The sequence below is a fragment of the Pleurodeles waltl genome, chromosome 12 (genome assembly GCF_031143425.1).
Source record: "Pleurodeles waltl isolate 20211129_DDA chromosome 12, aPleWal1.hap1.20221129, whole genome shotgun sequence".
NCBI lineage: Eukaryota > Metazoa > Chordata > Amphibia > Caudata > Salamandridae > Pleurodeles > Pleurodeles waltl.
In genome coordinates, this window is record NC_090451.1 from 157,173,851 (window position 1) to 157,198,758 (window position 24,908).

Here is a 24,908-nt window from a genome sequence, read left to right on the forward strand (position 1 = left end):
CACTCCAGGTTCCTTCAGTTCCTTTGAATCTGTACTATCTCTAGTTAGGTTAGTAAGCATACCTCTAATCTTTTTACTATTATCCGGTATATACGAGCAACAATGACGCTCGTTGAGCATCTTGCAGACTCCGCCACTCTTTGCTAAAAGAATGTCTAAAGCAAGCCGATTTTGAAGAGTCATAGCTCTTTCCACAGCAATTTCAGTGTCCATCAAGAGTATAGCTCCTATAAAATTTGTCAGCATGTTATCCACAATTGTAGACAACTTTCAAATCTTTATGGAGTTTAAGATAACCGCTACTGAAGGAATTATGGCTCCAAATATGTCACCAACGACAGCAGCCGCTGTCTCTCGTTTTTGTCTAGCATGTTGTATTTCAGACATTTTAGGTATTTTCTTTAAGTCATCAATCTGGTAAATCTTTGGGAAAACTATCCCCAAATAACATGTCCCATACCATCCCTTAGGGAGACGGTAATAAGCATTAAGTCCACAGATATAATAGATCCCAGGGATCCTGTCCATTTAACATGAATGTCCATTTACTCTGAAACAAAAACACATGCCTGCATTCACTTGTTCCCACAAATAAAGTGTCATGTTCAGATTTCGGCCTATATATACAGAGCCTTCCTACATGTAATGCATCTATAGCTAGTTTGCCTTGTGTCTTTATTGGAGTGTAAGCATAATCATTTGCGTATGTGTGTTTCTCTAGCCCTTTTTCTAATCTTTCTTTCAGTGCTTTGCGTCTATCATCAGTGTGATCTAAGAAGCTTTTCTCTACAGGTGTTAATAAGCAAGTCAGATTGCTGCGGTGTGCATAAGCTCTCCCAAATGTAAGTGTTGGTTCAAAGAACCCTCTAACTAATTTTATACTATGCTCCTTAGCTAACGTGTTCAGAAACTCAATCACTGGCACAAAAGAAAACACCACTTCCAAATTTGAATAAAAGTATTGCACATGCTCCTGATTATAGAATCTTGTTAGTAGTAAACTACAACTTATCCCGTAAGTTAATGGAAGACTTTGATAATTGACCCCTTCTTGTACTGATGAAGGAATTGTTGTGCACACATAACAGTTTTTCGCATCCATGGTCTCAACATACTCATTCAGCAAGCAATAGAAGACGTTAGTGGAGAGTTCCCCTTTTGAGTTAGTTCCCTCATGCAAGTGTTTTGTATCTTGCTCAAAGTTTTCCCACGGTGTTTGTGTTGTAGTCTCAGGTTTTGAAGCATTGTTAGTCGCTTTCTTATCTAACCACGGCATTCCCACAATCACACCTACAATTTATTATTGCACACACAATACCTAATATAAGGCTTAACCAACCACACACTTTACCCTTTTTGATACTACCTCTATTATAAGCCATGGTCTGTAAAGAATCAGATAGCAGAATAACTCAAAGAAAACAATCAACTTGAGAACAATATAAACGCTCTTTTTTTTTTCTTCTCAATGTGAAGACTCTCTCTCTCTCTCTGCGTGTATTTACAGCGTTTTACTCACTCCAGGACCCTTTTGTCAAATCAGGTTAGCAGCTTGTCATAATCGGGTTTCAAAGTCAATTCAGGTTATCAGTGTCACATCCGGTAGTTTATAAATCTCTTTCTCAGCTTTTCGGCTTTCAATTTCAATTTTAGTTTTAACACAGCCTCTTTCTCTGATTGATTTCAGGTACCGTAGTATTGGCCTGGTACTTCTCGATCAAAACAGAACGCCAAGAATTCTTGTTGCCATTCAGATGTCGTTGCACATGCCCATTCAGGACCTGCGTACCTTCTATTTGCTGTTCTTTTTCTTTTCAACATGCGTTCACTTTGTAATTCTCCTTCACTTAAATCCTCTACTCGGGATGTATCAGTTTCTTCTGCTATTGCTTCACCTGGTACGACCTTTTCTTTCGCAACCTGCTTCTCTGGCCAGTTATCACCTTTATGCGTCTTCTTCTTGCTTGTCCTTTCAAGACGCTGAACAGCACCCGCCTCTTGTGCTGTGGTGTTTTCTCTTGACGGACCTGCAACTGGCTCAGGGGATACCGGTGTGCTTTGACCTCTCTCTACTATTTCCCCTTCTTCTTCTTCTGGGTCTGTAACAGGTTCAAGCTCTAACACGTATCCGTCTACTTCTGGGAGAACCTCTCCTTGATTTAGTTCTCCTGCTGCCTCTACTGAGATAGGCTCATTGTCACCTCTCTCAAACTCGTTTACTCTTTGAGGGACTAAGCCGTCCTCACACAAGGGCTTAATCACCTCATTGTCGAAGTGTCTGCCACTATCTGATTCTAAAGAGACCGGAAAACCGAACCTGGGTATTAGTTCTCTAAGCAACAGCTTTGCAACTGTGAGACTGTCATTCCTACGTGTGGGGTAAGCTTCAATATAGTGGCTGAAAACACACACTATCACCAACACGTACCTCAATCCTCCACAAACAGGCATTCCAATGAAATCCATTTGCATCTTGCTAAATGGACCACCAGCTCTCCCTCTGTGGCTCAAAGTTACCACAGTTCCTTTTCCTGCATTCATCTGTTGACAGAGGATGAACATGTGACAAGTAACCTCTGCGGCTTGGCTGAATTTCGGGTTAAACCAGTCAATTTTGAATAACCTGATCATTGCATCTCTCCCAAGATGTGCCTGTCCATGATAAAGCCTTGCAAATTGTGACAGGAGACTGTTTGGTAAAACCAGCTTCCCCTCCTCTGAGACCCATAAGTCGTCAGCTCTCTGTACACATTGCATTCTCTGCCAGGAGCGTTTCTCCTCTCTGCTAGAACGACCCTGTAGTGATTTTAACTCATCTAATGTATCAAACACCCTTAGTGCAAAGTTCAAGCATTTTCATTTTCAGTTTGCGGCAACAATTCCCACTGATCCTTGAACGATATACAGTTCAATGCGCAAAACCTCGCGACTTGATCTGCATAGCCGTTTCCCATTGACACAAAGTCTTGTGACTTGACATGAGCATTGCATTTTACCACGGCAATTTTAAGAGGTAACTGAATCGCATGCAACAAGTCCTTAACCACTTCGCTGCCAGGCCTTTTCCCCCTCCTGTGCCAGGCCTTTTTTTGCCTATTTGGGGCAGTTCGCGCTTAGGCCCTCATAACTTTTTGTCCACATAAGCTAACCAAGCCAAATTTGCGTCCTTTTTTTCCAACATCCTAGCGATTCTAAAGGTACCCAGACTTTGTGGGTTCCCCTGAAGGAGGCCAAGAAATTGGCCAAAATACAGTGAAAATTTCGTTTTTTTCAAAAAAATTGGAAAAAGGGGCTGCAGAAGAAGGCTTGTGGTTTTTCCCCTGAAAATGGCATCAACAAAGGGTTTGCGGTGCTAAACTCAGCAGCTTCCCAGCTTTCAGGAACAGGCAGACTTGAATCCGAAAACCCAATTTTTCAACACAATTTTGGCATTTTACTGGGGCATACCCCATTTGTGCAATTTTTTGTGCTTTCAGCCTCCTTCCAGTCAGTGACCGGAATGGTCATGAAACCAATGCTGGATCCCAGAAACCTAAACATTTCTGAAAAGTAGACAAAATTCTGAATTCAGCAAGGGGTCATTTGTGTAGATCCTACAAGGGTTTCCTACAGAAAATAACAGCTGAAAAAGAAAAATATTGAAATTGAGGTGAAAAAAACATCAATTTTTCTCTACTTTTTACTCTGTAACTTTTCCCTGCAATGTCAGATTATCGAAAGCAATATACCGTTACGTCTGCTGGACTCCTCTGGTTGCGGGGATATATAGGGTTTGTAGGTTCATCAAGAACCCGAGGAACCCAGAGCCAATAAATGAGCTGCACCCTGCAGTGCGTTTTCATTCTATACCGGGTATACAGTAATTCATTTGCTGAAATATAAGGAGTAAAAAATAGCTATCAAGAAAACCTTTGCATTTCCAAAAAGGGCACAAGATAAGGTGTTGAGGAGCAGTGGTTATTTGCACATCTCTGAATTCCGGGGTGACCATAGTAGCACGTGAATTACATGGAATTTCTCAAATAGATGTCTATTTTACACACACCCCTATATTTGGAAGGAATAAATGTAGAGAAAGACAAGGGGCAATAACACTTGTTTTGCTATTCTATGTTCCCCCAAGTCTCCCGATAAAAATGATACCTCACTTGTTTGGGTAGGCCTAGCGCCCGCGACAGGATATGCCCCAAAACACAACGTGGACACATCACAGAAAACAGAGCTGTTTTTAGCAAAGTGACTACCTGTAGATTTTGGCCTCTAGCTCAGCCGGCACCTAGGGAAACCTACCAAACCTGTGCATTTCTGAAAACTAGAGACCTAGGGGAATCCAAGGAGGGGTGACTTGTGTGGCTCGGACCAGGTTCTGTTACCCAGAATCCTTTGCAAACCTCAAAATTTGGCTAAAAAAACACATGTTCCTCACATTTCTGTGGCAGAAAGTTCTGGAATCTGAGAGGAGCGACAAATTTCCTTCCACCCAGCATTCCCCCACGTCTCCCGATAAAAATGATACCTCACTTGTGTGGGTAGGCCTAGCGCCCGCGACAGGATATGCCCCAAAACACAACGTGGACATATCACAGAAAACAGAGCTGTTTTTAGCAAAGTGACTACCTGTAGATTTTGGCCTCTAGCTCAGCCGCCACCTAGGGAAACCTACCAAACCTGTGCATTTCTGAAAACTAGAGACCTAGGGGGATCCAAGGAGGGGTGACTTGCGGGGCTCGGACCAGGTTCTGTTACCCAGAATCCTTTGCAAACCTGAAAATTTGGCTAAAAAAACACATGTTCCTCACATTTCTGTGGCAGAAAGTTCTGGAATCTGAGAGGAGCCACAAATTTCCTTCCACCCAGCGTTCCCCCACGTCTCCCGATAAAAATGATACCTCACTTGTGTGGGTAGGCCTAGCGCCCGCGACAGGATATGCCCCAAAACACAACGTGGACATATCACAGAAAACAGAGCTGTTTTTAGCAAAGTGACTACCTGTAGATTTTGGCCTCTAGCTCAGCCGCCACCTAGGGAAACCTACCAAACCTATGCATTTCTGAAAACTAGAGACCTAGGGGAATCCAAGGAGGGGTGACTTGTGTGGCTCGGACGAGGTTCTGTTACCCAGAATCCTTTGCAAACCTCAAAATTTGGCTAAAAAAGACATGTTCCTCACATTTCTGTGGCAGAAAGTTCTGGAATCTGAGAGGAGCTACAAATTTCCTTCCACCCAGTGTTCCCCCAAGTCTCCCGATAAAAATGATACCTCACTTGCGTGGGTAGGCCTAGCGCCGGCGACAGGAAACACCCCAAAGCACAACGTGGACACATCCTAAATTTTGGAAAAAAACAGAGGTGTTTTTTGCGAAGTGCCTACCTGTAGATTTTGGCCTCTAGCTCAGCCGGCACCTAGGGAAACCTACCAAACCTGTGCATTTCTGAAAACTAGAGACCTAGGGGAATCCAAGGAGGGGTGACTTGCGGGGCTCGGACCAGGTTCTGTTACCCAGAATCCTTTGCAAACCTCAAAATTTGGCTAAAAAAACACATGTTCCTCACATTTCTGTGGCAGAAAGTTCTGGAATCTGAGAGGAGCTACAAATTTCCTTCCACCCAGCGTTCCCCCACGTCTCCCGATAAAAATGATACCTCACTTGCGTGGGTAGGTCTAGCGCCCGCGACAGGATATGCCCCAAAACACAACGTGGACATATCACAGAAAACAGAGCTGTTTTTAGCAAAGTGACTACCTGTAGATTTTGGCCTCTAGCTCAGCCGCCACCTAGGGAAACCTACCAAACCTGTGCATTTCTGAAAACTAGAGACCTAGGGGGATCCAAGGAGGGGTGACTTGCGGGGCTCGGACCAGGTTCTGTTACCCAGAATCCTTTGCAAACCTCAAAATTTGGCTAAAAAAACACATGTTCCTCACATTTCTGTGGCAGAAAGTTCTGGAATCTGAGAGGAGCTACAAATTTCCTTCCACCCAGCGTTCCCCCACGTCTCCTGATAAAAATGATACCTCACTTGTGTGGGTAGGCCTAGCGCCCGCGACAGGATATGCCCCAAAACACAACGTGGACATATCACAGAAAACAGAGCTGTTTTTAGCAAAGTGACTACCTGTAGATTTTGGCCTCTAGCTCAGCCGCCACCTAGGGAAACCTACCAAACCTGTGCATTTCTGAAAACTAGAGACCTAGGGAGATCCAAGGAGGGGTGACTTGCGGGGCTCGGACCAGGTTCTGTTACCCAGAATCCTTTGCAAACCTCAAAATTTGCCTAAAAAAACACATGTTCCTCACATTTCTGTGGCAGAAAGTTCTGGAATCTGAGAGGAGCCACAAATTTCCTTCCACCCAGCGTTCCCCCATGTCTCCCGATAAAAATGATACCTCACTTGTGTGGGTAGGCCTAGCGCCCGCAACAGGATATGCCCCAAAACACAACGTGGACATATCACAGAAAACAGAGCTGTTTTTAGCAAAGTGACTACCTGTAGATTTTGGCCTCTAGCTCAGCCGCCACCTAGGGAAACCTACCAAACCTGTGCATTTCTGAAAACTAGAGACCTAGGGGGATCCAAGGAGGGGTGACTAGCGGGGCTCGGACCAGGTTCTGTTACCCAGAATCCTTTGCAAACCTCAAAATTTGGCTAAAAAAACACATGTCCCTCACATTTCTGTGGCAGAAAGTTCTGGAATCTGAGAGGAGCTACAAATTTCCTTCCACCCAGCGTTGCCCCAAGTCTCCCGATAAAAATGATACCTCACTTGCGTGGGTAGGCCTAGCGCCTGCGACAGGAAACACCCCAAAGCGCAACGTGGACACATCCTAAATTTTGGAAAAACACAGAGGTGTTTTTTGCGAAGTGCCTACCTGTAGATTTTGGCCTCTAGCTCAGCCGGCACCTAGGGAAACCTACCAAACCTGTGCATTTCTGAAAACTAGAGACCTAGGGGAATCCAAGGAGGGGTGACTTGCGGGGCTCGGACCAGGTTCTGTTACCCAGAATCCTTTGCAAACCTCAAAATTTGGCTAAAATAACACATGTTCCTCACATTTCTGTGGCAGAAAGTTCTGGAATCTGGGAGGAGCTACAAATTTCCTTCCACCCAGCGTTCCCCCACGTCTCCCGATAAAAATGATACCTCACTTGTGTGGGTAGGCCTAGCGCCCGCGACAGGATATGCCCCAAAACACAACGTGGACATATCACAGAAAACAGAGCTGTTTTTAGCAAAGTGACTACCTGTAGATTTTGGCCTCTAGCTCAGCCGCCACCTAGGGAAACCTACCAAACCTGTGCATTTCTGAAAACTAGAGACCTAGGGAGATCCAAGGAGGGGTGACTTGCGGGCTCGGACCAGGTTCTGTTACCCAGAATCCTTTGCAAACCTCAAAATTTGGCTAAAAAAACACATGTTCCTTACATTTCTGTGGCAGAAAGTTCTGGAATCTGAGAGGAGCCACAAATTTCCTTCCACCCAGTGTTCCCCCACGTCTCCCGATAAAAATGATACCTCACTTGTGTGGGTAGGCCTAGCTCCCGCGACAGGATATGCCCCAAAACACAACGTGGACATATCACAGAAAACAGAGCTGTTTTTAGCAAAGTGACTACCTGTAGATTTTGGCCTCTAGCTCAGCCGCCACCTAGGGAAACCTACCAAACCTGTGCATTTCTGAAAACTAGAGACCTAGGGGAATCCAAGGAGGGGTGACTTGCGGGGCTCGGACCTGGTTCTGTTACCCAGAATCCTTTGCAAACCTCAAAATTTGGCTAAAATAACACATGTTCCTCACATTTCTGTGGCAGAAAGTTCTGGAATCTGAGAGGAGCTACATATATCCTTCCACCCAGCGTTCCCCCACGTCTCCCGATAAAAATGATACCTCACTTGTGTGGGTAGGCCTAGCGCCCGCGACAGGATATGCCCCAAAACACAACGTGGACATATCACAGAAAACAGAGTTGTTTTTAGCAAAGTGACTACCTGTAGATTTTGGCCTCTAGCTCAGCCGCCACCTAGGGAAACCTACCAAACCTGTGCATTTCTGAAAACTAGAGACCTAGGGAGATCCAAGGAGGGGTGACTTGCGGGGCTCGGACCAGGTTCTGTTACCCAGAATCCTTTGCAAACCTCAAAATTTGGCTAAAAAAACACATGTTCCTCACATTTCTGTGGCAGAAAGTTCTGGAATCTGAGAGGAGCCACAAATTTCCTTCCACCCAGTGTTCCCCCACGTCTCCCGATAAAAATGATACCTCACTTGTGTGGGTAGGCCTAGCTCCCGCGACAGGATATGCCCCAAAACACAACGTGGACATATCACAGAAAACAGAGCTGTTTTTAGCAAAGTGACTACCTGTAGATTTTGGCCTCTAGCTCAGCCGCCACCTAGGGAAACCTACCAAACCTGTGCATTTCTGAAAACTAGAGACCTATTGAGATCCAAGGAGGGGTGACTTGCGGGGCTCGGACCAGGTTCTGTTACCCAGAATCCTTTGCAAACCTCAAAATTTGGCTAAAAAAACACATGTTCCTCACATTTCTGTGGCAGAAAGTTCTGGAATCTGAGAGGAGCCACAAATTTCCTTCCACCCATTGTTCCCCCACGTCTCCCGATAAAAATGATACCTCACTTGTGTGGGTAGGCCTAGCTCCCGCGACAGGATATGCCCCAAAACACAACGTGGACATATCACAGAAAACAGAGCTGTTTTTAGCAAAGTGACTACCTGTAGATTTTGGCCTCTAGCTCAGCCGCCACCTAGGGAAACCTACCAAACCTGTGCATTTCTGAAAACTAGAGACCTAGGGGGATCCAAGGAGGGGTGACTTGCGGGGCTCGGACCAGGTTCTATTACCCAGAATCCTTTGCAAACCTCAAAATTTGGCTAAAAAAACACATGTTCCTCACATTTCTGTGGCAGAAAGTTCTGGAATCTGAGAGGAGCTACAAATTTCCTTCCACCCAGCGTTCCCCCAAGTCTCCCGATAAAAATTATACCTCACTAGCGTGGGTAGGCCTAGCGCCTGCGACAGGAAACACCCCAAAGCGCAACGTGGACACATCCACAATTTTGGGAGAAAACAGTGCCTACCTGCGGATTTTGGCCTGTAGCTCACCCGGCGCCTAAGGAAACCTACCAAACCAGTGCATTTCTGAAAACTAGAGACCTAGGGGAATCCAAGGAGGGGTGACTTGCGGGGCTCGGACCAGGTTCTGTTACCCAGAATCCTTTGCAAACCTCAAAATTTGGCTAAAAAAACACATGTTCCTCACATTTCTGTGGCAGAAAGTTCTGGAATCTGATAGGAGCCACACATTTCCTTCCACCCAGCGTTCCCCCAAGTCTCCCGATAAAAATGATACCTCACTTGTGTGGGTGGCCCAGGTGCCTGCAACATAATAAGGCCCAAAACCTGAAGGGATAGAAGGGATAGCACAGCAAGTTTATAAGGGCATATTCTTTTATACATCTTTAGACGGACTCTGCTTTGGGGACCCACATAAGTGAGGTGTCATTTTACTTGGGAGACTGAGGGGAAAACTGGGGAGTAGGAATTTTGTGCTGGAGCGGTGATCCTACTAAGAAAAATCAGGAAAATATGCTTTTTTATGCAAATTGTGAGGTTTACAGAGGAGTCTGGGTAAGAAAATGTTGGGGGAGCCACACAAGCCACACCTCCCTAGACTCCTTGGGGTGCCTAGTTTTAAAAAGTTTCTGGGTTTTGTAGGTTTCCCTACATGACGGCCGCACCCAGGACCAAAAACATAGGTGGGCCCTCCCCCCCAAACACAGGTATTTTTGGAATATATCACTTTGATGTGTGCACATACGTCCGTGATGTGCCAAACACTAAAATTGTGAAAAGAAACACACTTAGGTTATGTGAAGAAGACCCCTCACCCACCAACCAAGTTGGTGGCATGCTTCATCATCGGGGTCCCACCTGAGGCACCTAGCGTGTCTCAAGTGTGCTGCGACGCCTGATTACAGCGGAGCAGGTTTTGTCATTTGTACCACACATTCTGCTTGGATTTGGCACGAGGGTGAGTGATGGTTCAGTAGATCAAATTTTATTAACAAGAGATTTCACAAAAGTGAAATGCACTGGTAATAACTGAAAGGCCAAAAAACTGAACCAATGACTCACAGCTTGTGAGCTGTAAAGCCACGACAAGGCACCAACCGCTTTACAGTCCATTCACACACCTTTCATACATGACATGCACTAGACCATTCACGCCGCCAGCCACGGGCCCAGCACATTACAAGACTCGCATCCACAGACAGCGCCAGTCAAGGGCCCATCACTTTCATACGCCCACATGCCTGATACAGCAATCACACCAGCTGATGAGTGTGTGGACTGGCGTTTGGCCGGCACTGCCAGCCAAGCGCCACCCCACCCACACCACCAGCCAAGCGCCACCCCACACACACCGCCAGCCCAGCGCCACCCCACACACACCGCCAGCCAAGCGCCACCCCACACACACCGCCAGCCAAGCGCCACCCCACACACACCGCCAGCCAAGCGCCACCCCACACACACCGCCAGCCAAGCGCCACCACACCCACGCCGCCAGCCAAGCGCCACTCTACACATGCCATCCCCTTTTTTTTGTTTTTAAACAACAAAGAAACCACTATTAGTACAAAACTACAAACACAAAAGCTCTAACTGAATACATGACTAATGCCAACCGTGAAACCGAACATATAAAAATATAAAACACCAGTTTACGCTCACGGAATTTCCCAATAATTCTTCTGTGTGTGGTAGCTCCTGAAACAGCCACCCACACACAGCCCAGGCTTTGAAGGACAATCAGGGCAGTACATCCTAGTCTCCTTCCTGATACCTCTTCGAGCACAGACTCTACATCTCTTAGCAGGAAAGTTTTTTTTGGCCGTGGGAGGAATGTGCTCAGCAAAGTGACGATCTTTCAATCTAGCCACATCCTCCACCACTGCTTCTCTAGGAGCTCTTGCCTGTTCCAGCACAACAAGGCTAGCTATGATAGACTCCTGAAATTTCACAAATGTCATCCTTGACTCTGGAGAACTATCCTTAAAGACAACAAAAGCATTAAAAGTTGCCAAGTGGAACAAGTGAAGCGCTAATTTCTTATACCACACATAAGACTTACGAGCAGCAGTGTAAGGTTCTAACCTCTGATCTACTCTATCAACACCACCCATGTGCTTATTATAGTCTAAGATGCACACAGGTTTGCGCACTTCGGCAACCTGACCCCAAACAGCCACAGGTGAAGTACTCTCATCATGGATGGTGCTTAGCATGTATACATCCCTCTTGTCTACAAATTTCAGAGCTAGCAGCTCATCATTCCGCAAGGCACTGCACTGTCCCTTCTCAAGTTTTTTACAGACAAGCTCTTTTGGATAGCCTTTCCGATTAGAGCGGATTGTGCCACAAGCAACAGTGTCCACTCTGAACAACTCCTTGAACAACCGAACTCCAGTGTAGAAGTTATCTACATATAAATGGTGACCTTTGTTAAACAGTCGTCTACCAAGTTCCCACACAATTTTCTCACTAACTCCAAAAGTGGGAGGACAACCAGGGGGGTCAATATTGGAATCCCTACCAGTGTAGACCCGGAAATTATAAACATATCCTGTACTACTTTCTGACAGCATATACAATTTAATTCCATACCGTGCCCTCTTGCTAGGAATGTACTGCCTAAAAACCAAACGACCCTTGAACAGGACCAAAGACTCATCTACAGATATTTCTTTCCCTGGAACATAGATCTCTGAAAACCGATCTACCAAATGATCAAGGACAGGTCTAATCTTAAAAAGACGGTCAGAATCAGGATGATCTCGTGGCAAGGCTAAAGCATTATCTACAAAATGCAACATCCGAAGAAGAAGCTCATACCGGTTACGACTCATGATGGCAGGAAATATAGCAGTTGCCATCAAGGGACTAGTAGACCAATATGAAGACAGCGACGGCTTCCTTATCAGCCCCATCAAAAAAGTTAAACCCAAGAACTTTTTCAACTCTTCCAGATTTGTGGGAATCCACCGGCTAGCTCTAGAGTGTGGCCTAAGTCTGGCAGCGTTGTCCCTCAAAAACTGCTCTGCATACAAATTAGTCTGCTCAACAATCTCTTCCAAAAATATATCGTCCATAAACAACTCAAAAAAGTTGACGGGCAAAAAGTTTTCTGTATTAACTCGACACCCTGGAAAACCAGTAAACGCAGGCAACTGTGGCTGCTCCATGTTTGGTGCAACCCATGCGTCAGGTCTTCCAATGGGAAGCCTTTCAGCCGCTGGCTCCTGCACCATTGGCACATCACTGTCCTCCTCTAAAACAGGCCCTTCATCAGCACTGAGAGTGGCTTCATCATCAGATGATTCATCTCTGACAGAAAATTCACTTCCAGAATCCTGCACTTCCTCCTCTGCCTCAGATGCAGAGTCAGTCTCATATTCATGGTCAGAAGATGACTCAAAAAGCACACTAACAACCTGCTGAGCGGTCATCCTACGGCTGGCCATGATCCTTCCTACTAAAATTAACTGGACAAATACACCACCAACAACCAGCACTGTGTAAGATAAGTAACAAAGTATAGGTTTATCACTAAGAATTATAAACTCAAAAACTATACTGCTCACTTGCCTGAAAAAGCTTGACTCACCAGCAACTACTCTGCACAGCCACAGCAATCACCAACGGTATCCCACTAAAAAGAGAAAAAAAAAAGCAAATTAGACATAAGACAACACAATAATCATTGTGCATAACTCTAAGGACAATTTCACACACAATCCTGCATTCAGTACACCACCTACAAACATGTCATTCATGCATTGCAACAATACTCACTTGGAGTACATTTATTTACTTACCTAAAACATGCAACTACGCAAACCGCAGGACAACTACTGCCAAAACTGCAACAAGCCACAGCAAAGTCAGCAAAAGCTTTGAACTAAAACAAAAAGGAGAAAAACTGTTATTATCATAAAAGTAAATACTTCGCCAGTTGACAAACACTCCGCCACTAACCATTTTTTCATTTTCCCGTGTCTAGTCTTCTCTGCTTGGGGGAAGATGGGCCTAAAAAAAAATAGGCCAATCTACCCCCAAGGGGAGGGGGCAGAAATCGCCCAGATTACATTGCACCCTTTGGGGGGGGGGCGACCCTTGCCCAAGGTGCCACACCCCCACACAAAGCACACACACACATACATAGTATCCCTGGCGCTATGGGGATTCTGCCCCCCTTGGGGACAGAAAGGCCTAAAAAATAGGCATATCTGCCCCCTAGGGGGGCAGAACTGCCCAAAAATACATGTGGGCCCCTGGGGGCGACCCTTGCCCAAGGGGCCACCCCCCAACACAAAAAATAAAAATCAACAATAAAATCCCTGGTGTCTAGTGGCTTTCTGCCCCCCTTGGGGGCAGATCGGCCTAAAAATAGGGCCAATCTGCCCCCAAGGGGGGCAGAAACGACAATAAATACATTGCGCCCCTGGGGGGAGCGACCCTTGCCCAAGGGGCCACCCCCCAACACAAAGCACACATACATACATACTATTTCTGGCGCTATTGGGATTCTGCCCCCCTTGGGGGCAGAAAGGCCTAAAAAAAATAGGCCTCTCTGCCCCCAAGGGGGGCAGAACTGCCCAAAAATACATGAGGGCCCCTGGGGGCGACCCTTGCCCAAGGGGCAGCCCCCCAACACAAAAAATAAACATCAACAATAAAATCCCTGGTGTCTAGTGGCTTTCTGCCCCCCTTGGGGGCAGATCGGCCTAAAAATAGGGCCAATCTGCCCCCAGGGGGGGCAGAAACGACGTAAAATACATTTGCCCCCAAAGGGGAGCGACCCTTGCCCAAGGGGCCGCCCCCCAACACAAAAAATACAAATCAACAATAAAATCCCTGGTGTCTAGTGGCTTTCTGCCCCCCTTGGGGGCAGATCGGCCTAAAAATAGGGCCAATCTGCCCCCAGGGGGGGCAGAAATGACGTAAAATACATGTGCCCCCAAAGGGGAGCGACCCTTGCCCAAGGGGCCGCCCCCCAACACAAAAAATACACAGCAACAATAAAATCCCTGGTGTCTAGTGGCTTTCTGCCCCCCTTGGGGGCAGATCGGCCTAAAAATAGGGCCAATCTGCCCCCAGGGGGGGCAGAAACGACGTAAAATACATGCGCCCCCAAAGGGGAGCGACCCTTGCCCAAGGGGCCGCCCCCCAACACAAAAAATACACAGCAACAATAAAATCCCTGGTGTCTAGTGGCTTTCTGCCCCCCTTGGGGGCAGATCGGCCTAAAAATAGGGCCAATCTGCCCCCAGGGGGGGCAGAAACGACGTAAAATGCATGTGCCCCCAAAGGGGAGCGACCCTTGCCCAAGGGGTCGCTCCCCTACACTAATATTCACACACACACACATACAGAAATCCCTGGTGTCTAGTGGGATGCGATCGGGCAGCAGGAATGCTCAAAGAGACATCGAGGGAAAGGAAAACCCTTTCCTTTCCCTCGATGCCTCTCTGAGAGCACCCACACCCCGCAGGAAGGTGAAATACTCACCTTCTCCCTTGATGCGCTGGAAGCAAATGGCTTCCAGCGCGTCATTCCCCCTTTCCATGAAATCAGCGCGCGATCGCGCGCTGACGTCATGGGGGGGGGGGGGCGGGGGGGGGGGTGGGCGTGAAAGGGGAAGGGATTCCCCTTTCAGCCCTGGCCTGGGGGTGTTGGGGGGCGGCCCTCGGGGGAAGCGCTAGCGCTTCCCCCGACTGCCAGTCCCTGGACGTAATGGTTACGTCCATGGCGCCACACGGGCGCTGCCATGGACGTAACCATTACGTCCGTGGCGGGGAAGGGGTTAATGTGTTCACCATTTTTCACTGGAGAACCAGAAGAGGTCATGAAACCTCTCTGCGACCATAATTGGCCAAAATCATGTACAATTCCAAATCCATATCTACTGTCAGTATAGATGGTGACTCTCAGGTTTTCAGCTGCGTGGCATGCCTTAGTAAGGGCAATTCATTCTGCCACTTGTGCGGAATACACTCTCTCGAGCCAGGAAGCTTCGATGATACCAGCTTTGGTACATACAGCGTAACCAGCTCTCAGCATTCCGACTGAATCTCTCAAACAGGATCCATCAACAAACATAATGCAGTCATTTTCTTTTAACTGCGTATCTTGAATATCAGGTCGGGGCTTGGTACATAGCTCTGTTACCTTAAGACAGTCATGCTCCACTTCCTCTTCATTATTAATCTCAGTATTTTCAACAGGAAGTAGAGTTGCCGTGTTCAATACAGTACATCTCTTCAAGGAGACATTTGGTGACCCCAAAATAATTGTCTCATATTAGGTAAGTCTGGCATTTGTCATGTGCTGAGTTTTAGTTCTAGTCAACAGAATTTCAACTGAATGTGGAACCATTACTGTTAAGGGATGTCCAATCACTATGCCTTCACACTGCGTAAGGCTTTGACCAACTGCTGCAACTGCACGCGAACAACCCGGTAAGGCTGTTGCGACTGGGTCCAAGGTAGCTGAAAAATACGCTACAGGACGGTTTGCACCTCCATGGACCTGTGCCAAGACAGACAAAGAACAAGCATCACGTTCATGACAAAACAGTAGAAAAGGCTTCATATAATCAGGCATACCTAAAGCTGGTGCCCTGCACCTGCACTCCCTCAATTCCCTGAATGACTCAAGCTCTTCCTTGGACAAAGTTATGGTATACGGTTCATCCTTAGTTTCCTTGCCTGTCAGCTTTATCAATGGTTTTGAGATAATTGAGAAGTTGGGAATCCACTGGCTACAGTAGCCCACCATTCCCAAAAACATCCTGACATCTCTCTTTGTTGTCGGGGGGTTCATCTGTAGTATGGCTGTCACCCTCTCCTTTGATATTCTCCTGGACCCCTTTTCAATCAAGTGCCCTAAGTATTTCACCTCTTTCTGACAATATTGCAGCTTCTTTGGGGAAACTTTATGTCCGTTCTTTCCCAAATGATTCAGTAAGGCAATTGTGTCATACCTGCAGTCATCTTTTGTTCTGGATGCAATTAGCAAGTCGTCAATGTACTGCACTAGACTCGAACTGAAAGGCAGTTCTAATGACTCCAAATCCTTCTTCAATATCTGATTGAAGATGGATGGTGACTAAGAAAACCCTTGAGGAATTCTGCACCAACTGTACATCTTATCCAGGAATTTGAAACTGAAAGGAAATTGGCTGTCCTCATGAAGAGGCACCGAAAAGAAAGCTTGTGACAAGTCTACAACTGTGAACCACTCTGCATCACATGGAACCTGAAACATAATCACTGCTGGATTTGGCAATATGGGGAAACATTTTACCACAATCTCATTTATTTTTCTCAAGTCCTGTACAATTCGAACCTTCGCACAAGGCTTTTTCAGACCCATTATTGGGGAATTACATGGGCTGCTCAACACTTCTTCCAAAACTCCTTGCTTTACAAAATCTGCAATTATCTGTGACACCTGAATAAGGACATCTTGTGCCATATGATACTGCAGCACCTGGGGAAACACTGCATTTGGCTTCACTTGTACTTTAACTGGCTTTTATCAGCCCTACTTCTTTTCCTGTCAAATCCCACACTTTCTCTGTTACTGTTCCCTGTAACTCAGCTGGTAAGTCAGTCACTGTAAGCATCGGAAATAAGGTTATCAAAGGGCAATCCTCATTCGCAGTCTCTGTCTCTATCTCTGAGAACTGACCATCATCCCCTTCATCATCACTGTTTGTATGCACCTCAATTCCATTACTGGAACAGGTAATCAAACATTTCGTCTTGCACAATAAGTCTCTTCCCAGTAGGGACACGGGACTTGAATCACAGACTACAAACTTATGTAGTCCCTGAAAGTTGCCAATCTCAACTTGCACCGGATCCGTGATCGGGTTTGTCAAGTACTGGTTTGCTACTCCTACCACTCTTATGGTACGCCCTGAAAGTGGCAATTTCGAAACCTCTGCACTCCTGACTGTAGAGCGAGTAGCTCCTGTGTCAACCAAAAATGAAACCTTGTGACCCATCACTTTCCCCTCTACATAGGGTCCTCTCTGGTCTACTTCTAAGGACGCTGCAAGCCTGCACTCTTCACTGTCTGAACTCTCATCCGACCATTCATCATTCATCCCATCTTCACCACGTAATAGGAATTGCTGTACTATTTTGACTCACTACTTGACCTGTGACCTGCTGAGGAAGCATCACCTGTTGCTGTCCCATCAGAGCTAATGGTAATTGCATTTGCTGTCTAGGTATCATGGGAACCTGCTGTTGTACTTGCTGCATTTGTGCTGGTTGAACATGCGGCATCTGCATTTGCTGCATGGGCTGTAACCCCTGCATCTGGACCATGTTATTTTGGAAGTTCTGGTTTTGACCTCTCATTTTTGGACCTCTCACATTTTGAAATGTACCTACATCAGTGCTTTGTTGAACAACACCATCATGCACCGCATTTGGACATTCCCGCTTCCAATGCCCCACACCCCGCACGCGTGACATGGTGACATCTTTTTTATCCCTTGTACGTCATTTTGAACTACAACAGTATTCAAGTCTGGACCGCGATTCGCAAAACCTGGACCTCAGCCTCTCGGTTGTGCCTGAAACAACCCATTCCCTTGCGGTTGTTGCTGTACTATCTGCTGGATTCCATTCCCTTGCATACCTGCCTGCGCTGCCCTTATCTGCATCACCATCACTTTCTCCTTCAGTTTTCTCTGCTTCAGCTCAATCTCGTCACTACAGTATTTCGCATGTTGCAACAACTCATCAATCGGCTTCGCTTGCCAACAGATCAATTGATTCTTAATCATCTGACTAACCTCTGGTCTCAGCCCTTCAACAAATCTAAACACAAGATGGATCATGTCTTTCGGCTCAAAAGTCTCAGTGCCACTGTAATGTTCGAATGCTTTCAATAACCTCTCATAGTAAGCATGGATCGATTCTTTAACCTCCTGTGAGGTCGGGTCTATTTTCTGCCAATCTGTCACTTTCGGCGACACTTTCTGCTTCAAAAACTCAATCACTTTGTGAAAGTACGTCATCCCCTCCTCAGAGGGTGCTCCAGTCACCTTATCCCTTGCCGGCTCCTGTGTCGGCCAGTCTACACCTCTCTTGCACTCAAGCCATAAGTCGGGTGGAACAATGATCTCAAACAAGGTATTTAAGTCTTCCCAGAGACACTTTGCAAGCTTTACAAACCTATCTGTCTGCTGATACCACTCTATTGGCTTCTCCCTCAACCTGGGATAATCATTAGTGAATGACAGAATGTCCCCCCTAGTCCATGGTACAAGGATCAGAACCCCACCCGCTGTTTCTCCCATCGGTAACATCTTTACTGATCCCGTATCTGGTGAAGCTTCAGCCTGACTTGATCCCGGACTGTCACTTTTCTCCTTATCTCTTTCTTTGCCCATCTATCTTCCCACTTTTCTAAGGTTCCCCAAATCTGAGCACTTTGCAGTATTTCTTTTAGATGCGCTTTCATTCCGGCAGACCTCATGTGCTCAAAGTCCTTTGAGTCAAAGTGTAATCTGTAGCTTCTTTTCAAATGTTTGGTATTTTCAATATCGATATTGTATTTGTCTGCCAGGTTTGCTAATCTCTGATGTACCTTACCTAATTCTTTAGTGTTGGAAAATGGGTTATTGGTAGGGCAGGTAGGTACCTACACCTAGCAACAAGCCACTAACCTCCACATAGGTACAGTTAGGTCTCAGTAAATTAATCCCAGCTCTACCCTTGGAAGCTTGGCATCGAGCGTCAAGGCATAACTTAGGAGACAAAGTGTAAAGCATTCAAATATCACAAAACAGTAATTAAATAAAACACAGGAAACAGTTTAAAAATCCAAAACCAATTTATAAAAATAGCTTATATTTTTATCTTTAAAATGACACAAAAACTATTAAAATCGGTTCAGGGGAACCGGAGATATGAATTTTTAAAGAATTATTACTTTTCTAGCGCTTAGAAACAAAAAGCGCCAATCGTGTCATCTGGTTGCATCTCGACCGGGGCAAAGTCAAACTTTCAGGCCGACCGCGATGGAGCCCTGCTCGGCTACAGGTCGCGGGAGGCCTCGGTTAAAAAGTTACCTTCTGACTTAGTCTTTATTTTGAAGTTTTTCTTCACCGGGACGAACCTGCCAGTTGAATCCGACCTCCTGGAGCCCTTGTCCGGATACGCGATGTGGGTTTCCTCGGTGGAGACTTTTACCTTCGGACTTAGTCGTTTTTTCGAGATGAAAATCCTTCGACCGGGGTAAACCTGGATCTTGATCTGACGTCCATGGAGCCCTTCTCGGATACGATGGCTGGGAGGTCCCGGTCAACTTTTTACGTTCGGACTTAGTCTCTTTTTTTGGATGTTTTTCTTTACCGGGACGAACCACGAAGTCAGGCCGGGTCGCGGTTGAGGCAAGCCGGCTAGAATTTCCGCGGCGGGTCGGTCCCTCTCTGGAGCTTTTTTCCAAAAATTCTCAAATCTTTTCCAAACTTCTGGGGCTTCACCCAGATGTTCTTTTAAGGTTCTTTTGGGGTCCACAGCTCACCCCAAGGGTCCAGAAGTTCTGTGATGGTCCTTGGGGGGTGCGGACTTCAACTCCCAGAATGCACCTGGCGCAAACTCCTTTTTGGCCACTGGACAGTGGTCAGCTGGTCGCTTTCTTCAGGAGTTGGTGCAGGGGACTCCGGTTAGCAATTTTTCACCTGTAGCAAACAGGGAGTCCCTCCTTGAACCAGTTGAAGCCAGGCAAAGTCCTTCTTGTGGTGAAGCCCAAGTGTGCAGCTGGTGCAGTCCTTCTGAGTGCAGGGTCCAGGTGCAGGCCAGGGGTCCAGCAGGGCAGTCCTTCTTCTTCTTTAGTTCCTTTCTTGTTGAATTCTGGAGGGGATCTGAGGTGTGGGTGCAGGTCTGCCAGTTTTATCCTTGCTCCTGGGTGAAAAGCAGGGGGGCCCTGATTCTCCAATCAGGTACAGGGTCGTCCCCCTGTGATGACCACTTCCTGGGAAGTGTGGCAAGAATCCATCCCAGAAGGCAACAGTCTCTAAAAATCCAACATGGCTGAATCTGATTTTTGGAGGTTACATCTGGCTGAGCCCACCCACTGGTGTGGCTAAAAATCATAAACACACCCCTCTCCTGCCCTCTCCTAATCTAATCAAGGGGGCACCTAATTGTCTGGGGTTGCAGGATGTGGGGGTGTTGCTGGGTGCTCCAAATGTCCTTCTCTGCCTTTGAAGACCAGTTTGGCCGCCCTCCCCCTTCCTGCCTCACCATCTGCTGAGGGGAGATTCACTCCCCCAAGCACATTCCTTTGTGTGAAGTCAGGCCACTTCACACCTCATCAAGGTAGCCTGGCAGAAGCTGCTGCAGGCTGGCCAATCAGAGCACAGTAGCAAAAACAATGCAGAGCTGAAATTGGCAACTTTTTAGGTAAAGTCTAAACTTTTTACCTGAACAAGTTATATTAAATCCAACAACTGGAAGTTGTGGGATTTAATACAACAATTAATTTAATACCACATTCTTGGTATGTAACATTTAAGGAGACTTTAAAATTTAAAATAAAGTCTGCCCATTCTAGCCTATGAAGGCCATTTACTTCAATGAGGGAAAAACGAATTTGGCTGTTTTTACCTCACCAGGGCTTATAAATCTATTTTTATAAAGTCCCTGCTTATAGTTACATGGCACCCAGCCCTAGGGGCACATAGGGCACACCTTAGGGGTGACTTATATGTAAAAATAAGGTAGTTTAAGACTTTGGAAGTACCTTTAATTCCAAAGTCGAATTTGCATATAACTTTAATTTAAAAGCAGCCAGCAAGGCAGGCTTGCTTTTAAAATGACACTGGGCACCTCAGCAGTGCACCTAGGTGTGCACCACCTATGCTGTGGTCCCTAAACCTACATGCCCTACCATATACTAGGGACTTATAGGTAGGTTAACTTAGCCAATTACAATTAGCCTAATTTGCATATCCATTTTACACAGAGCACAGGCCCTGGGACTGGTTAGCAGTACCCAGGGCACCATCAGAGTCAGGAAAACACCAGCATAAAGTGGAAAATGGGGGCAAAAAGTTAGGGGGCCTCTGCAATCAGCCCTGTTTTCTCACACAACCCCCCCCCCCAGCCCACACGCCCAGGAGACTCAGCCCAACCCTGGGAGAGTCTTCCTGGCTTGTTAGGCGAGGAAGACAGTGAAGAAAACTGGCTGTCCCTTTGCAGGGCCTACTCTGCCTTACATCCTCCTGTCAGGGTCACTCCCTCTGGGTAGTGAAGCCATCCCAACAGTAAAAGGACCCAACTCAAACTGAAACTTCCCTCTAGGGGGGTCTTCCTCCTCTCTCTCTGCCAACTTGGGTAGTGAGGTGCCCACCTCCCCTACTCCTAACTTTGCTAGGGCAACACCTAGCTTACCCAAAGAGGTCACCCAACACTTGAGCAACCCCACCATGACCAATAGGGTCAGGGGGCCTACTTTGCTATTGGCCCTGGGGTCTGCCTCCCAGGCCAAGTACAGTGCTGCCAGGAAGGCTAGCACCCAGCAGAGGCTACTGACAGCTGTCAGTACCCAGAACCACACCCTAAGCTCTCCACTGACAGGTGGCTGAGCTGCTTTAGGGGCAACTTTGGGGTCCTGGCACCCCTCTTGCTGTCTAGAGTGGGGGGCTACCACCTCCTGTGGCAGACACCCTCCTTCCACTCTCCCTTCTGTCAGTGCAGGGGCAACACCTTGCATCTGGACAGCTGCCTGACTACTCAGGACTTCCTTGGGGTCAGGTGAGGCCTCACCAGTGACAACTCTGGGCTCCCCCCTTACTGGGGCAGAAGGCCCTTGGCTCCCTGGAACTCTCTTTAAGAGTGGCCTACCCTTCCTTTTCTTCTTTCCTTTTCTTGGGGACCCCTGTCTCCTAACTGTAGGGACTGACTCCCCAGGACTTTGGGTTGGGGGGGCGCCCTGGGCGACCACCCCATCTGTGACCAGACTCACCTCTGGGAGGTCATTGCCCAGGATACAATCTAGGGGGAGGTCAGCACTGACTACAACCCTAATCCAGTCAAGGATACCCTCCCTCTCTAGGGGCACTATGGCTACAGGTTTGGAGGTGACCTCCCCTGTGGCTATCCTGACTTTCTTTGTCTTTCCTGGGACATACATGTCTGGGGTCACTAACTGGTCATTCACTATAGTGTGACTGGCACAGGTGTCTCTCAGGCCAGTGGTAGGGATCCCATTTACTTGAATGTGGTGGAAGTGCCTACTCCCACCCTCAGGGATCACCAGCTTACCATCTGGTCCTGTCTCCCAGCACAATGCTAGGAGGACTTCATCATCTGAGGAATCCTCCTCTATGGCTACACTGGACAGCCCAGTGCTAACCACCTTCCTTGGACAGGCTGCATCTCCTCTGAAGTGACCTGTCTGCTGACAGTCAAAGCAAGCCCTACTGTCCAAGAGTTTTTTTAACCCTGGGTCTCCCTGTCTCTGCTTGTCAGAGTGGGAGTGGGATTTACTCTCCTCCTTCTTAGGGTTCTGGGGTACAGAGGGAGTCTCTGTGGTGGGCTTACCACCTCCCTCCTTAGGTTTTTGGGGACCTGTCCCCCCCTTCTTGGAGTCTCCCCCCTGGGACTTGACAACCACCCTGGTTCTCAACCACTCATCAGCTGCCTCCCCTAGCTCTCTAGGGTTGGTCTGCTTAGAGTCCGCTAGATGCTGGCGTAACCTTTCTTGGGTACAATTGGTCAAGATGTGCTCTCTCATGATCAGATTGTATAACCCCTCATAAGTATCTACTGTGTTACCAATAATCCAGCCCTCTAGTGCCTTTAGTGAAATGTCCACAAAGTCAACCCAAGACTGGGTACTGACCTTCTGGGTGTCCCTGAACTTAATTCTATATTAGTCTGGGGTCAGACCAAACTTCTTGGCTAAGCACCTCTTCATACTAGGGTATGAATCTGCCTCCTCCCCCCTTAAGGTCAGAAGCCTATCCCTCCCTGAGTTGGGGACCAACTCCCACAAAAGGGAACCCCAGTATTGAGGCCTAACCCTTCTCATTTGGAGTGCCCTCTCAAATTCCCCCAGCCACTTATCTATGTCATCCCCCTCTACATAAGCAGGAACCACCCCCTTGGGTAATCTGGGGCAAACTCCCCCACCCATAGACACCTCAGCTTCTTTATCGCTGCTTCCATCTCTTTTCTCTTTGTATGCCCACTTTTTCTTTTCTAGGGCCAGCTTCTCTGCTTCCAAAGCTATGTATGCTAGCTGGGCCTCCAGCTCTCTTTCTCTGATGGATGGGTTCTCTCCTCCTGAAAGGACCCCCTTCCCACCACTAGCTTTGGATCTGCCCCTAGTGACTGTATTTACTGAGGACCGTTCTTCCTCATCCTCACTTAGGCTCAGATGCCTTCCCTCCCCTGAGTGGTTAGAGCTAGCATCCTCCCTTCTTTCTCCCTCCTCTGGAGCTTCTTCTGACTCTACCTCTTGGGCCTCAGCCCATGCTGTCAGGGATGTGATCAGGATTTGCTTCCTGAGATCAGTGGTTGCAGGCAACCCTCTTTCAAGACACAACCCCCTAAGCTGGACTACTGTCAGTGTGGGTAGGCTAGCCAGATCAAGCTCCATGGTTCCCTAGTTTTGTGTCAACAAAAACTTTTTGCAAAAATTGGAAACAAGAATTTAGAAAAATTACAAAAATTCAATATTTGAAATTAATCCAAATTAAAAATTAAAAACAATTTTTGCACTAGGACAATTTAAAGGATTTTTAATTTGTTTTACCCAAAACTGTAACGTGATATTGAACACAAGTACAGGATCCCGTCGCTGCTTCCAATTATGTTGGAAAATGGGTTATTGGTAGGGCAGGTAGGTACCTACACCTAGCAACAAGCCACTAACCTCCACATAGGTACAGTTAGGTCTCAGTAAATTAATCCCAGCTCTACCCTTGGTAGCTTGGCATCGAGCGTCAAGGCTTAACTTAGGAGACAAAGTGTAAAGCATTCAAATATCACAAAACAGTAATTAAATAAAACACAGGAAACAGTTTAAAAATCCAAAACCAATTTATAAAAATAGCTTATATTTTTATCTTTAAAATGACACAAAAACGATTACAATCGGTTCAGGGGAACCGGAGATATGAATTTTTAAAGAATTATTACTTTTCTAGCGCTTAGAAACAAAAAGCGCCAATCGGGTCATCTGGTTGCACCTCGACCGGGGCAAAGTCAAACTTTCAGGCCGACCGCGATGGAGCCCTGCTCGGCTAGAGGTCGCGGGTGGCCTCGGTTAAAAAGTTACCTTCTGACTTAGTCTTTATTTTGAAGTTTTTCTTCACCGGGACGAACCTGCCAGTTGAATCCGACCTCCTGGAGCCCTTGTTCGGATACGCGATGTGGGTTTCCTCAGTGGAGACTTTTACCTTCGGACTTAGTCGTTTTTTCGAGATGAAAATCCTTCGACCGGGGTAAACCTGGATCTTGATCCGACGTCCATGGAGCCCTTCTCGGATACGATGGCTGGGAGGTCCCGGTCAACTTTTTACGTTCGGACTTAGGGCCTCATTATGACCCTGGCGGGCGGCGGAGGCCTCCCGCCAGGATCCCGCCCTCCAAATTACCGCGCCGCGGTCAAAAGACCGCAGCGGGTATTACGAGTTTTCCCCTGGGATGGCGGGCGGTTCCAGTTAAACCGCCCGCCAGCCCAGGGGAAAACGACCTTCCCACGAGGATGCCGGCTCGTAATCGAGCCGGCGGAGTGGGAAGGTGCGACGGGTGCTACTGCACCCGTCGCGTATTTCACTGTCT